Source organism: Phoca vitulina, unplaced genomic scaffold, assembly GCF_004348235.1.
Source record: "Phoca vitulina isolate PV1807 unplaced genomic scaffold, GSC_HSeal_1.0 scaffold2, whole genome shotgun sequence".
Lineage (NCBI taxonomy): Eukaryota > Metazoa > Chordata > Mammalia > Carnivora > Phocidae > Phoca > Phoca vitulina.
Window position 1 is genome coordinate 42,793,943 of NW_022589705.1, and position 14,787 is coordinate 42,808,729.

The 14,787-nt window shown below is 32.5% G+C and overlaps 1 protein-coding gene and 1 long non-coding RNA gene across 2 annotated transcripts in view; both read left to right on the forward strand.

Moving 5' to 3' along the window:
* The window catches only part of NEGR1 (neuronal growth regulator 1), an 829,063-nt gene that overhangs the window by 111,785 nt on the left and 702,491 nt on the right, over nt 1–14,787 (forward strand). The gene's annotated exons all lie outside the window — the stretch shown is intronic.
* LOC116645713 lies at nt 980–6,416 on the forward strand. Its single transcript, XR_004302016.1, has 3 exons — nt 980–1,318; nt 5,816–5,819; nt 6,362–6,416. It is a non-coding gene; the product is annotated as an uncharacterized LOC116645713 (long non-coding RNA).

Here is a 14,787-nt window from a genome sequence, read left to right on the forward strand (position 1 = left end):
AAGCTTGACAAGGATGAGTATTCTCCATACATTTCACCTATGTCCATTAAACCTATGTTATTGATTGTTTTTTTTTTAAGTATTCTGTGTCAGTACCATTTTTGTTTGATTGTTTGCTAGCATGATCTATCAATATTGATGGAAACATGCTGGCATCTCCTACTTTGGCAATTACTGTATAAATTTTCTTCTGGTTCTATCAATTTTTGTGCCTAAAAGTTCGGGTATTTTATTAGGTATATACATTTTGGGGATAATTATATATTCTGAATGAATTGACCCTTTTATCATATAATGACACTCCTATGATGTACTAAGATAAGATTTTTCTGATTTTTCTGATTTTTGTCTTATTAAAGAAATCAACAAACTGAGGGTTGCTGAAGGTGGGGGTGAGGAGATGGGGTGGCTGGGTGATGGGCATTGGGGAGGGTATGTGTTGTAATGAGCACTGGGTATTATATAAGACTGATGAATCACAGACCTGTATCCCTGAAACAAATAATACACTATATGTTAAAAGTAATAATAATAATTGAACTACAGTAAAAAAAAAGAAATCAACTCTGAGGTCATAGAAGTATTTTTTATATTTTCTGAGGTGGTAGCAATGTCATTTATTTTTCTTTTATAACTGTTTTATCTCCCATTTGTTTCTCTTATTGCATAGACTGACTTCAAGTACACTTTGCATAGTAATAATGATAGTAAGTGACCTTAGTCTTTTAAAGTGTTTAACATTAACTGTGAAGTGTTTTTAACATTTTATCATCGAGTATCATGCATATGTGAATATGTATGTGTGTTTGTGTGTGTGTACATACAGTTTTATACACTATTGTATTTTCATTTCCTATTTTTCTCTCCAGCATCCTTTTCAGTTCTAAATTCCTGCAGGTGTAATTTTATTTCACTCTTTTAAGCGGTATGTCTCCTTTGGCTCACATAATGCCTAACACATGGCACATATTAAGTAAGTATTTATTAAATATTATTTTATTCATTTCAATAAAATGAATAAATGAATAAATATATACTATCAGAAGCAAGTGTTTATTCACTAAAGAATAAATGGTGAGAGAACCATTGTACAAATCTTAAATCATTATTCTTTTTTTTTTTTTGATGTGTGTGCTTTTATTTTAACAAATTTTTTATCTGAATTTGTATGTTATGAGGGAGATGTTTGTTTAATTGGCTGGTTTTTGTTGTTTTCTTTTTCATTTTTTTAAATTCTTTTTTTTTTTTTAAATAACACTTGCTAAGAGTCGGAGGAGTTATTGATGGACCAAGAAATAAACCAAGTAAAAAAGGACAGGTGAGTCATGACAGTGGTGATTATGTAAGCTTCGTACTATTATGTTTTTGTTGTTCAACTTGTAGAGTGGCATTGCAAAAATTATGTGAATAATTAAAATTACCATTTTGGGCTTTATACAACTTTTATAATCTCATTTTATAGTGTAGACAGTAATATGAATGTGCATATTTTAAAGAACTAAAAATCATCATCAATCTTTACTTTTTGTAGTTTTCTAGCCAACAGTGGCTGTAGAATTCCAGGCTTTTCCACAAACTCTAATCGACCATGTTATAGAACCATTCGCTTTACAAAGTAACTGCTAAACAAATACCACCAAAAATATCTCTATTCAAAAATGTAAGATTTGAAATAGACATAGTAAAATTTAATATACTGTCTTTGACATTTACTAAGGTGCCCAGTAAATTTATTTAGTTTAGTTTTGTTTGAAAATTGCCAAATAATTACTGGAAATATGATCCTTCTCAAATTTATTTTAGTTCATTTTTGCAGTAGTTCTATTCATTCATTGTAGAAGCAAAAATTCCTATCACAGTCTCTTAAGCATCACACCCTTAAGAAGAAGTCTCAGTCAGATATCCTTCTTTATTATACATTCTTTTTAAATGAAGCAATGAATGGCTTTTCTTCTCAAGTCAATGTGTGTCAGTTACAAATGCATAGTACATCAAGTAGCTTGAAAGGCTTGTGCTTCATGACAGGTGTCAGGACAGGTGGTGATTCAAAGTAATATTGAAGAATAATAAACGAATGGTAGAGGAAATTTGCAAAATCGTCTCTGAGGCACTCAGCTTTGGGACTTTAAGGTCCATAAAAATGAATTGCTACTATGTAAATTATGGGAGAGTTCAGAGTAGTGATATATGAAGACAACAACACAAAGACATGTGTGACAGGCTTTTTGAATGTAAATGTAATACTCAAATTATAAACTGATCTTACAGATACTATATAAGGATATTAATAATTGGTAGATTTAAAATACCAACTTTGTAGGTAAGGTTAATTGTTTTGTTTCTGACTTTTTCTGAAAAAGATTATATGTTAAAATATATTATTTCTGAACATTTATTTAAATTTAGTATGTAAATAGCATATGGTATAGAATGCCAGATGATTTTAAGAACTTTCTATATTTGCCTTAGAAAATTTCACAAATCCTTTAGGAAATATCATATCAATGAAGATTATTTTTGAAGAATCCATGTGTCTGAATGTACACTTTTATTTTTATTTATTTATTTATTTATTTTTAAAAAGATTTTATTTATTTATTTGACAAAGAGATAGAGAGAGAGCACAAGTAGGCAGAGTGGAAGGCAGAGGGAGAGGGAGAAGCACGCTCTCCACTGAGCAGGGAGCCGGACGTGGGGCTCGATCCCAAGACCCCAGGATCATGACCTGAGCCGAAGGCAGCCGCTTAACCGACTGAGCCACCTAGGTGCCTCTGAATGTACACTTTTAAAATGAAGTTTTTATTGCCTAAATATGGCTTATGCCTTATGCATACAAACATAAACATGCGCGCACACACACACACATGCATACGTACACACACTCATTGTGCTGTTTTAATGGTAAGAGAGATTAACTAAGTCAGCCATAACCAAAATGCATTAATTAGAAGTATAGGTCAATGAAGAGAGTATAAGTCCCTGTGAACTTGAAAGAAATTGCACATGATCGTATAGTAGGAAATTCTACTTTTCTCAAAATTCCACCATAGATTCTACTTATAAATGTAGTCTCTGAATAATGTGAATGCACACAAATGACATGTCCTATGTGCACTTATTCCACCTACCCACCAGTGTTAAAATGGAAAATTAAAACAGCTTTACAGATATAGTATTGCTATTGACACAGTAAAAAAAAATTTGTTCTGCCATGAATTAAAATATAGTTTTGTGTAGACATCTCACCCCGCTCCCTACCACCACAACCAATAGAAGAAAGAAATGCCAAGAATCACATAGCATCTAACATACATACCTATATATACGTATTCTGAACAATGATATCCTTCAACTCTCAGAAAAAGATGAAAGTAATTCAATTCTGGAATGATAATACAAGTCATAGCAGATAAAATTCTTCGTAGTTGAGTAGCAAATAAAATTAGGTATGAAAAGTGGGTGGAATTAGTAAAAGGAAGCCCTAATTGGAGTGACAATCACCAAGGAAAAAATCCTTCAAAAGAAGAAGTAAAGTGATATTTTAGTACTGTTGTTTTATGAAAATTCTGAGTAAGGAAAAAAAAAAAAGGAGAATAATGAAGATGGAGAATAAAGAGTGAAATAGGATCACGCAGGAAAAAAAAACAAAATGCCCACTTACCTATGGAGAGGCAAAAATTAAATTTTTATCACCCTAGCCTATCAAAACTTAACAACAACATACCCTATTTCATAAAGCAGGCAAAAAACAAAAAAAAAAACCAAAAAAAACCCAACACATATATTGTAGAAAAGCATGGTACAGGCATACATACTCACCTATCAACTGAAAGTTTGCACGTGGCTGCTTCAGTGCCCCAAACAAAACTCTCTGCTTCATACCACCTTTCAAACTCTATTTTCTGCTATCATGCATAGTGTTCACAGCTAAAAAAATGCTGTTCAACAACTCGATTCACTTGAAATGAACTCGCAATGATTAATGCACCTGGAATAAAAATAAAACTACATGGGCATACCTTAATGAAGGCAGAAGAACACACACCATATAAATTTTAAGTAGCAGGCTCTGAGAATGCCATCTTTGAGCATGTGTTCCTACTTACTATTCAGAATACTTGAGATGTGTTAGTATTATCTTATCCTGGATATTTAAAGAAGTTCTTAGCATAAGTTTTTTCTCAGGAAGTTTTTTTTTTTTTTTTTCACTTTTTTTGAGGACCATGTAGGCATTTTTAAATCACTCTTTATAAAACCCTAGATTCACTGTTGTGAATTCCAATGTCTTCCATACAGTTTTTTTGTTAAAACTGACAACTGCATGACTCTGACATGCTTTTATCAAGACTTCTTTTTGTAGCAAAGTATATGTAGATTATAGAAGGACAATATAAGCCCTGGGGTTGAGCTGCATATCTAGATTGAATGAAAGAACCAAGATCAAGTCTTCTCTAAAAAATTTTCTAAGGTAAGGGAAATGATAAAGAAATCAGAAAAAGATGGGATTGGTTCTGGGGATTGTGGAGAAGCAGTCAGAGAAGCATAAAGAGATTTAAAAAACACACACACAGATTTCTTCCTTCTAAAGTGTGGAGATCAACAGGCCTTTTTTCAACAGTATTCTTGTCTGTATAATTTGGGTATTCTCACAAGAAGGGTGAGAAGCCACCTGGGAAAAGGTATTTGAATCTATATAGTTTGCTTATAAATAGAATACTATTAAGGAGTCTCAACTGTAATAAAACTCTAAAATATTTTTGCTTTGCTTCTTTCACGAAATATATAGATATCTGATTACAAAAGTGTGTGCCCCATGCACATGTAAATTCTCTGTTCTGAATTCCTAACTCATATCCCAGAGCAGTTAACAGTTTATGTGCATATATGTGGTTCATTACAGATACATTTTAACAGTGTTTCTTATAGTTTTGTGATTATCTCCTCTTTTCATTAGTAAGAAATATTTCAAATGCAAGTAGTATTGGAAAATATAAGATAATACTGAACGATTATGTCTTTTCCCTCACCATTATGGCCATACATATCCCCGTAGTCTAGCACATGCCAACAATATATATTTAAGAAAAATGAATGAATAAATGAGGTATAATTTGGAGTACCTACAAGTCATATAGGGCTTGCATAATTTAAAATGAACAGAAAGATCATGTATGTTTAGAACATTCGACTCAGAATTAGTTATGCATTTGTTTTTCAGAATCCTATTCATTTAGGAAGTGATTTTCCTTTTAAAAAAATCCTACTGAAGAACACCTGAAGAATACAACACTTCTCCATCAAAAATGGAATTGATGAAAAAGGGGAAAGGGCAATGAGAAAGTCCCAGGTCATTCTGACAAGTCCTTCCCCAATTGAAAAGCACTGAATTGATGAATATGTACATTTAAAACCATTTCCTTTGTTGTCAGTACATTTTCTTGGAATTAAACCAGAGTGCCCTCAATTTACAATATAATGAGATACTAAAACATTGTCCGTATTGAATAAAATGTGTACCTGGGACATGATTTTTCTATTGCTTTTCATAATTATTTAGAATCTATCTACTATTGGTAGGAAAATGGCTGCATTAAGGGACATTCTCTTGTGAATCAGACAAATGAATATTTACTCATGAGATGCAAATCCTATAAAAAAGCTAATAAAAATAAACTAATATAATTTTTGCAAATTATACAAATTTTAAAATCCAAAATTATTTTCATTTCATTCAGAATATTCAGGGAATGTATGGTCTTGCAATGTTTAGCCACACTGACCCCTTATTTTCCACTCATGCTGTTCCCTCCAGCAGGAAGGTATGTCGGTTTATGTATCTATATCTTTTCCTCACCTTTTCACTAACTCTCCCTCAGGGGCAACATGACTGCCTTGATTGTTGAATGTGGAAAAAGTATTTGGGAGTGCATGGCCCAGAGTTTTCAGGGGAAATCTGGTTGAACCAAGCTGACATCTTCTGGGTTCAGAATTACTAAGCATAATTGCTGGCATATGTAAGATAGGTTCTCCATTATCAGCATTAAAACTATGTTTATGTTCACCCGCGTTTTTCTTTGCCTTGTTTTTCCCGTAGTTCAGAAATGAAGCAGGAGAGAATAACTATTGAGTCCCTCAGCTTCAACAGAAATGTTTCTGCCAAAACGTAGAAACTATTTTTTTATTATGTTAAGAACACTACAATGAGATTTATCTTATAACAGGTGTTTTAAGGTACAATACAGTATTGTTAACTACAGGTACTGTGTTGTCCAGCAGATCTCTAGAACTTACTCATTTTGTGTAGCTGAAACTTTATAACCAATGAGCAACAAAACCCTATTTTCCCCTCCCCCCTCCCCAGACCCTGGCAACCACCCTTCTACTTCCTGCTTCTTTGACTTTGACTGTATTAGCTATCTCATGTAAGTGGAATCATGTAGTATTCGTTCTTCTGTGACTGACTTATTTCACTTAGTATAATGTCCTCCATGTTTGTCCATGTTGTCACATATGGCAGGAGTTCCTTTTTTTCTTAAGTTTGAATAATATCCCATTGTTTATATCAACTACAATTTCTATATCCATGTATCCATCAAGGAACACTTCTGTTGTTTCCAGATCTTGGCTGTTGTGAATAATGCTGTAATGAACATGGGAGTGCAGATATCTCTTTGAGATCTTGATTTCATTTTGGGGGGGATGTATACCTAGAAGTGGGATTGCTGGATCCTGTGATAGTTCTATTTTGATTTTTGGAGGGACCTCCGTGCTGTTTTCCATAGCAGCTGCACCATTTAACATTCCCACTGACAGTATACATACACCAATCCTTGTTACTTGTATTTTTTAAAAAGACTTTTGGCCATTTATCTGTGTTCTTTGAAGACATGTCTATTCAGTCCGTTGCTATTTTGTAATAGGAGTTTTTATTTGTTTTGGCAATTGAGTTGCAGGAGTTTCTTATATATTTTAGATATTAACCTCTTATCAAATAGAGAGTTTGCAAATATTTTCTTCCATTCTGCAGGTTGCTTTTTCATTTTGTTGGTTGTCTCCTTTGTAGTCTAGAAGCTTTCTAGTTTGATATAGTCCCACTTGTTTATTTTCGCTGTTGTTTCTTGTGTTTTTAGTATCATATCCAAGAAAGCATTGCCAATACCAAAGTTAAGAAGCATTTTTTCCTGTTTTCTTCTATGATTTTTACAGTTTCAGATCTTACATTTAAGAGTTTAATCCATTTTAAGTTGATTTCTGTGCATGGTGCAAGATGAGGGTCCAATTTCATTGTTTGGCTTGTGGATATCCAGTTTTCCCAACACCATTAGTTGAGGAGACTATCATTTAACGTTTGTGTGTTCTGGGCTCCCTTACTGAAGATCGGCTAACTATGTATGCATGGGTTTATTTTTGGGCTCTCTTCTGTTCCATTGGTCTTATATGTCTGGCTTTATGCCAGTACCATATTGTTTTGATTACTTTAGCTTTGTAATATATTTTCAAGTCAGAAGGTGTGATACCTCCAGCTTCACTCTGCTTTCTCAAGATTGTTGTGGCTATTTTGGGTCTTTTGCGGTTATATATGGATTTGGGGATTATTTTTCTATTTCTGTGAAAAATGCCACTGGGATTTTGGTGGGGATGGCATTGAATCTATAGATTGCTTTGGGCAGTATGGACTTTTTAAAGATATTAAATCTTCTAGTACATGAACATAGATGTCTTTCCATATGTTCATGTCTTTAATTTCTTTCATCAATATTTTATAGTTTTCATTTTATAGGTCTTTTAACTCCTTGATTATGTTTATTCCTAAATATTTAATTGTTTCTGATGCTATTGTTAATGGGATTGTGTTCTTAATTTCCTTTTTGGGCATTTTGTTGTATATAGTTTGTTGTATATTGGTTTGTGTATAGAAATGCATCTGATTTGTGTATGTTGATTTTATATTCTGCAACTTCACTGAATTCATTTGTTAGCTTTAACTTTTTGTGTATATGGAGTATTTAGGGTTTTCTACTTATATGGTTATTTTATCTGCAAAGGTAATTTTACTTCTTTCTTTCCAATTTAGATGTCTTTTGTTTTTATTTTTAATTCGTTTGTTTGCCTAATTACTCTGGCTGGGAATTTCTTTATTATGATGAATAGCAGTGGAGAAAGTGGGCTCTTTGCTTTGTTCTTGATCTTGGAAGAAAAGCTTTGTCTTTTTTCACTGTTAAGTGTGATGCTAGCTGTGGACTTGTCATGTGTGGCCTTTATCATATTGAGGTACATTACTTTTATGCATGGTTTGTTGAAAGTTTTTATCTTGAAAGTTTGGTGAATTTTTATTTTGTCAAATGCTAGTTCTATCAAATGCTATTGAGATGATCATGTTATTTCTATTCTTCATTCTGTTAATACGGCCTATCATATTCATTTGTGTATGTTGAGCCATCCTTGCCTTCCAGGAATAAATTCTGCTGGATTATGGTGTATGATCTTTTTAATATTCTGTTAAATTTGGTTTGCTAGTATTTTGTTGAGGACTTTTACATCTATGTTAATCAGGGTTTTGGGTCTGTAGTTTTCTACTTTTTTTCATTTGTCTGGCTTTGGTATGAGGGTGATGCTGGTCTCAGAAGATGAGTTAGGAAATGTTCTCTCCTTTTCAGTTTTTTTGGAAGAGTCTGAGGATTAGTGTTAATTCTTCTTAAATGTTTGAAACCACTTGATCATCGGCTTCCTTGTTGAGAGGTAAGAATGATTTTTTTCTTTTTTAAACAGGGAGAAGGAAGCTCTTATTTCAGTATTTTAATCAGAACACCATTGCCCACAAATATTAGCAATATTTTCTTTGGTGAAATTTGTACATTTTTTCATCAATTTTTTATAAAAATTTATTATTTGGTTTAAAAGAAAAATAATACATATGAAATATATATATGTACATATATATATAAAATATAAATAAAACCATATATAGATACAGGTATCCTATCTAGTTATTTCAGTGATCATCACTGGATTGGTACAGTCAAATGAAGTTAACTCTTTTATGACCTGATTTTATACATCACCAAACTACTGTCCCTTTGTCATAAATAGTAAACTGCATGACAACATATATTCTCATTGTGTTCTTGTCTGGCAGAGCTGATAAAAAGTTTTGCAAAGCATATTTAACAAATGCTGACAGAAAGTCTTCTATGTATTCAGACACATGATAAGATTTCTATACACATCTACTGAATTAATGAATGAATAAACACATTTTTGAAATTATCAGGTTTTTATAGACAGTTGGATGTGAGATGAAAAGAAATTCATCTCATTAACAATTTGAAAAACATAAAAATAGTGACAACAGAAGTTGGCTCTAGTTGTTTCTTTTGCATTTTCACTTTCATTCCAAAATGATAAAATACTATGTTATTTTCTGTATCAGTGTTTATTATTACTGAATTTAAGTGTGGGGAAGTTTAGTTAGGTAACAAACTACATGTCACTAAAAACGTTTCCAAAAATAAAAAGAATTTTGTAAAAGTTCACAGCAACGGTGATCCATAATTAGCTTCATATTTTTCCTTTAATTCATTTCAAGATGTAAAGTTTATCACTTGCCACTTGATTAATAGCTCCAGAAGTAGAACTCTATACTTTGAAATTTTTGGACATAAATTCCCTTATTTTGTATGTAGAATGATCAAATATTTATTTATTTGGCTAAATATAAACCTTGCATAATGATAATTTAATCCTCACTACAACCCTAAGAGGGTTGTATCATAATCCCCATTGTTCACAAGAGAAATGGAAGCACATAAGAGGTTAATAAATTGCCTCATAGTACACAGCAGTAAGCTTTGAGGCTGGATTATGAATCCATGTAGTGTGGCTCTGGAGTCTGTGATCTTAGTAAATTGGAATACTGACTCTCTGAAAAAGACTTTTGTAAATAAATGGTCATGATCATGGGTGAGTGATGATTCCCATCATTTTACTTCCTAGACAATTTGTGGTCCTTTTGCTATTGCCTAATAGATAATGAGGAAGTATTTGTTTTCAAATAATGAGCGGTATCTTAATGTTTCATCATTCATGTTCGTGACTGTATTTGTTTATGTACTTTTCACCATCTCATTCACCAAGTGCTCCTCGTGTGTTAGTTTCTGTGCTCTGCATTACTCAGAACGAGAAGGGTGCTTGAGTTTGATTACTTGAAGAGAGAGGAAGGGCTAAGGTACATACAGAGAATTAGTTACTCATGTATTAAAGGCTAAACAAAATTAAAATAAAACAAAATATCATAAGTGCAGTCTCATTCCATACGGTGCAGAAATAGCAACATTAATGGAATTTGTCTGATGCAGTGACCTTTGTGTTGATTCTTTATCAATCACTAAATACATATTTATGGAGCACCTACTCTCCAGTCACTGTTCCAAGTGTGGATATGAAACAAGACAACAAAAGATAGACATATCCCCTGCCTTCATTGAGTCTGACCCTACCAGCCACTGTTACTGCTTGTCACCCATTTATTTTCTGTTCACCAGTGATCTCTCTGACATCCCTCAGCTACCTTCCTGCTTGTATTCAGCACACACAGTTGCCACACAAATACACATACACACACACACACACACACACACACACGCACACACATGGCTTCAGTGATCATGAACCACTCCATATATCTGGGAAAAATATAAACTATTCAGACGTTGTAATTAACTTGAATGTGCTAGTGAGCACTATTCTAATAGGAGATCTTGGATCCTTTCCTTTCTAAGTATCATGCGTTTTAACTAAAGGAATATGATTTCACATAAACATAATTGGACCAGGAACCAAAAAACCTAGTTTAAGCCTGATTTAGTATTTGAGTTGCTGATGCTGTTAGGATTAAATGAGATTGTTTATGTAAGGTCCCCTGGAAGAAAATAGATATTCAACAAATTGGTTATTTTGTTACATCAAAATATATCTATGTATTTTTAAACCATAAAGTGATATGTATTCTCTCTGTGTGTCTCTCTGTGTAACTCTCTTATCTGTCTTATCTATCTATCATCATCTATCTGTCTATTTATCTATCTATCAGATTATGGTTGATTAGTAATCGGCTTATTTTGCTGCCTAGCTGAAATGTCTCTGGTAGTGGAAAAATCTCTTTTATGATGATTCATCAACATTATAGCAGGCTGTAGAACAAATGTTTTGGTAGCATGAACTTCACTCTGTCCTAAAATTATATTCAATAGATGCAAATTGGGTTCCTTTTGTTGAAGATCAATCTTACATTTTTCATATCCATGTATCTCTATTTCCATGTGTCTCTGCTAAACATTCAGAATAACCTTTTGCTTGGTAGGAAATAAAAGAAAAAGAAAAGAAAAAATCACACTCTGATAGAGTAGGACCTCCCTAAAGAAAAATTAAATTATGCACTCTAAGTACCAATTACCTCCTTGGTCAGGAGGGCATGGAGTTGGAGTCTGGTGAAGTAGAATGAATGATGAACTATGGGTTCCCTTCACTTTCCGCTCTTTGGTTCTTTGATCCAGAGTTACTGTGTTAAAGAGATAGTTACACTATTGGTTTATTTATGATGATTGCGTGGATACAGTATTCATGGAGTAACTTCATTCCTTTTCATTATTAGCTTCTGACTTTTTTATTATCATGCTTTTCCTTTTTGCTATAAATTGTTAATTATTATCTTGATAGCACTGGGTAAAACTTCTATTAACTGTCATTGTTTGACTAGCAGTTATGGAGATTTACTTTTGCTAACCCCCTACAGTATTAGACAGCCATAAACCAAGGGACACAGTGCACTAAAGAAAAGCCCTTCTCCTTTTGTGGTCCTCAGCCCAAGAGAATGTGTATGTTTCCAGGTTTATAAGGAAGCTATTTATTGAGGGCAGGGCATGCAGATTTTGTCTAAAGGGTATAGTTACCATCATTGAAACAGAGTTCCACTGATCAGATCCTTGAGAAATCTGTTCCTTTAAGTTGTCATCCTTTAACTAATATTATCATTGATTTACTAAAATAAAAATAGTTTAATAAAGCTTAATCAAAGTTTAATAAAAGGTCCCAATGATTTGGTGGTGATCTCATTGATTGCAGAATATTTTAACAAGGGAATAACTTATTCAAATTTTAGTAAACAATTTCCAGATAAGTTCAAGGTAATATATACCATAAGGTTGAATGGATGATGCTATTTGTTGAATGTGTGATTTTTAAAAACATCTTTTAACCTAATTCCCTGATGTAAATTCGTATCATGTCAATACTAGAGAATCTGGATAAAATGTAACATTTATATTTAATAATTCTTTGGAAATAACATGTACAGGAATTTGCTTATTCCACAATGTTTTCTCACATCACTGAAGGATTGGCTCATGTGTTTTCAATTGCATCTTTGGTATTCATGGCCCATGTTTCTCTAATACTGAACTACTGCTTGGCTCCCAGAATCTGTTATATGGATTACATATGGATTGCACACATGAGTCTTTTTCTCTTACCCTTTTCTAACGTACCATTCCTAATTTAATATGCTCCCAACCACTTCATGCATAATTTCACCATTATGTAATGGTGAACATAACCTTACATATAATGTTGGTGTACATAATGGTAGGGTCTACATCTTTAGTCTTTATATACATAGCATGCAGTAAACTATCTAGCACATTCAATATGATTTTGTTGGAAAAAATCGATAAATTTAACTCTCTTTAAAATCTAAATATAAGTCCCCATTAGAGAGTTACACTGAAAGAATGAACAGGCAAAAATTTTCTTCCTTATCTAACTGTATTAGTTATTAATAATGTCATAGTCAATTGATGATGACCAAAAATTAATTATTATTTTGTATCTATTGCATTGCATACATAGAATTATTTGACTACATTATTTCTTTAATAAAATTTAATAATATATTTTATTTTTATTTTTATTTTTTTTAAAGATTTTATTTATTTATTTGACAGAGAGAGACACAGCGAGAGAGAGAACACAAGCAGGGGCAGTGGGAGAGGGAGAAGCAGGCTTCCCACAGAGCAGGGAGCCCGATGTGGGGCTCAATTCCAGGACCCTGGGATCATGACCTGAGCCGAAGGCAGACGCTTAATGACTGAGCCACCCAGGTGCCCCTATAATATATTTTAGTTTATATGAAAGAAAATTTTTAATTTAGTTTAAAATAACTATCTAATGAAAAGCAGGTTTTATATTGCTCAGATTACCTGGTATAAAATTAAGTCCCTTATAGTAAAAATACACATATTATAGACTATCTCTAAAAATTTATTACTAAAATATAAATGTCTTTTTGGATTCAAAATTAGATCTCTGCCCCAAAACTTTAAGTCTTTGTTCAATGCTAACTCATTTCTAGTATTATCTTGCTATTCCAGTGAATTTCTAGTATCATCTTACTATTGAACTCATTCCCTTTACGACAGATCATCTCTGACTTTCCTCGAAGAAAAAGTAACTGTTCCAACCATCTATTGCTTAAACAAGAGAAAACTTACTATTTTTAAGCAAAAATATAACATAATTGAGATCACTTACAGTATATAAGAAAGACTGGGTATAAGAAAATCAATACTGCTGTTTTATAATTTCTGCTAGGACCAGTTTTGCAATTTTTTAATGCCTCTGATTAAAATATTCTTATGATAATAAAATAAATAAATGAAAAGTTTAAAGAAAATATAAACACTCTCCCCACAAATAGATCTAACAACTACTGACACTTTGCAATATTTATTTCATAGCCTTTTGTTTTTAAAGGAATGAAACATTATAATAGAGTTAGAAAATTATGAAGAATAAAATTGTATAAATAAAGCTAGGAACCTTTCACTCCATCTAATTTCCTTTTCTCCTAAACTTGGTTATTTCTTAAGCAGCCTGAGGTTGTTGGAGTGTGTCTGTGCTTTCTAAGTTTTTATATTGTATATGAGAACTGTTTAGCGTACTTTAAAAAAAATACATAACTTGTACCAAACAGTATCTATATGTTGGCATTTGCTTTACTTCTCTAACATACCATTTTGGTGACTTATTCATATTTAAAATTATGCTCTAGTTTATTCATGTTCTCTGCTTTATAGTATTGTATGAATATATTTTACACATTCTTTTTTGTTTTAAAGAAACCTTTTATGTTATTTTTGTTGTGCCTTCAATCTAATGAATTGTTATCCTCTTTTTCTTTCCTACAGTACCATTTTTAAATTGTACATATTTCTGGTTTTATAATATAGTAGTTATTCTTAGATTTTTAACAAGTACTTTCAACTTGACAATACACAAAAGTGGTCAGTAGCTTTATATTCCATCAAGATATTCCAGGGTCAGAATGCTTGAATACCCGTTAGCTCCATGTGAAATCCTTCTTATTATTCTATGTTGTTTTAATTCTACGTTGTTTTAACTCACCATGGAAATTATTGCTGTGGTGGTTTTACAGATAATGCATATGTAGATTTGCCAAAAATGTACCAATTTCTTTGCTTATCATTGGTTTTAACATCCTACTCCTTCCTCCTGGATTCTGTTTATTCCTTCCTTTTTTCATCCTTTATGGTACATTCAACAACAATTTATGAAAAACACCCTATTTTATCAGAAAATATTTTCATTTTCCCCTGACTCTTGAATGATGCTAGTTCAGTGGGGTCTAGAATTCAAGAGTCACAGATATTTTCCTTAGGTATCTTGCAAATGTTGTCACATTACATTGTTTATTAATGTTATGGATTAAAAGCC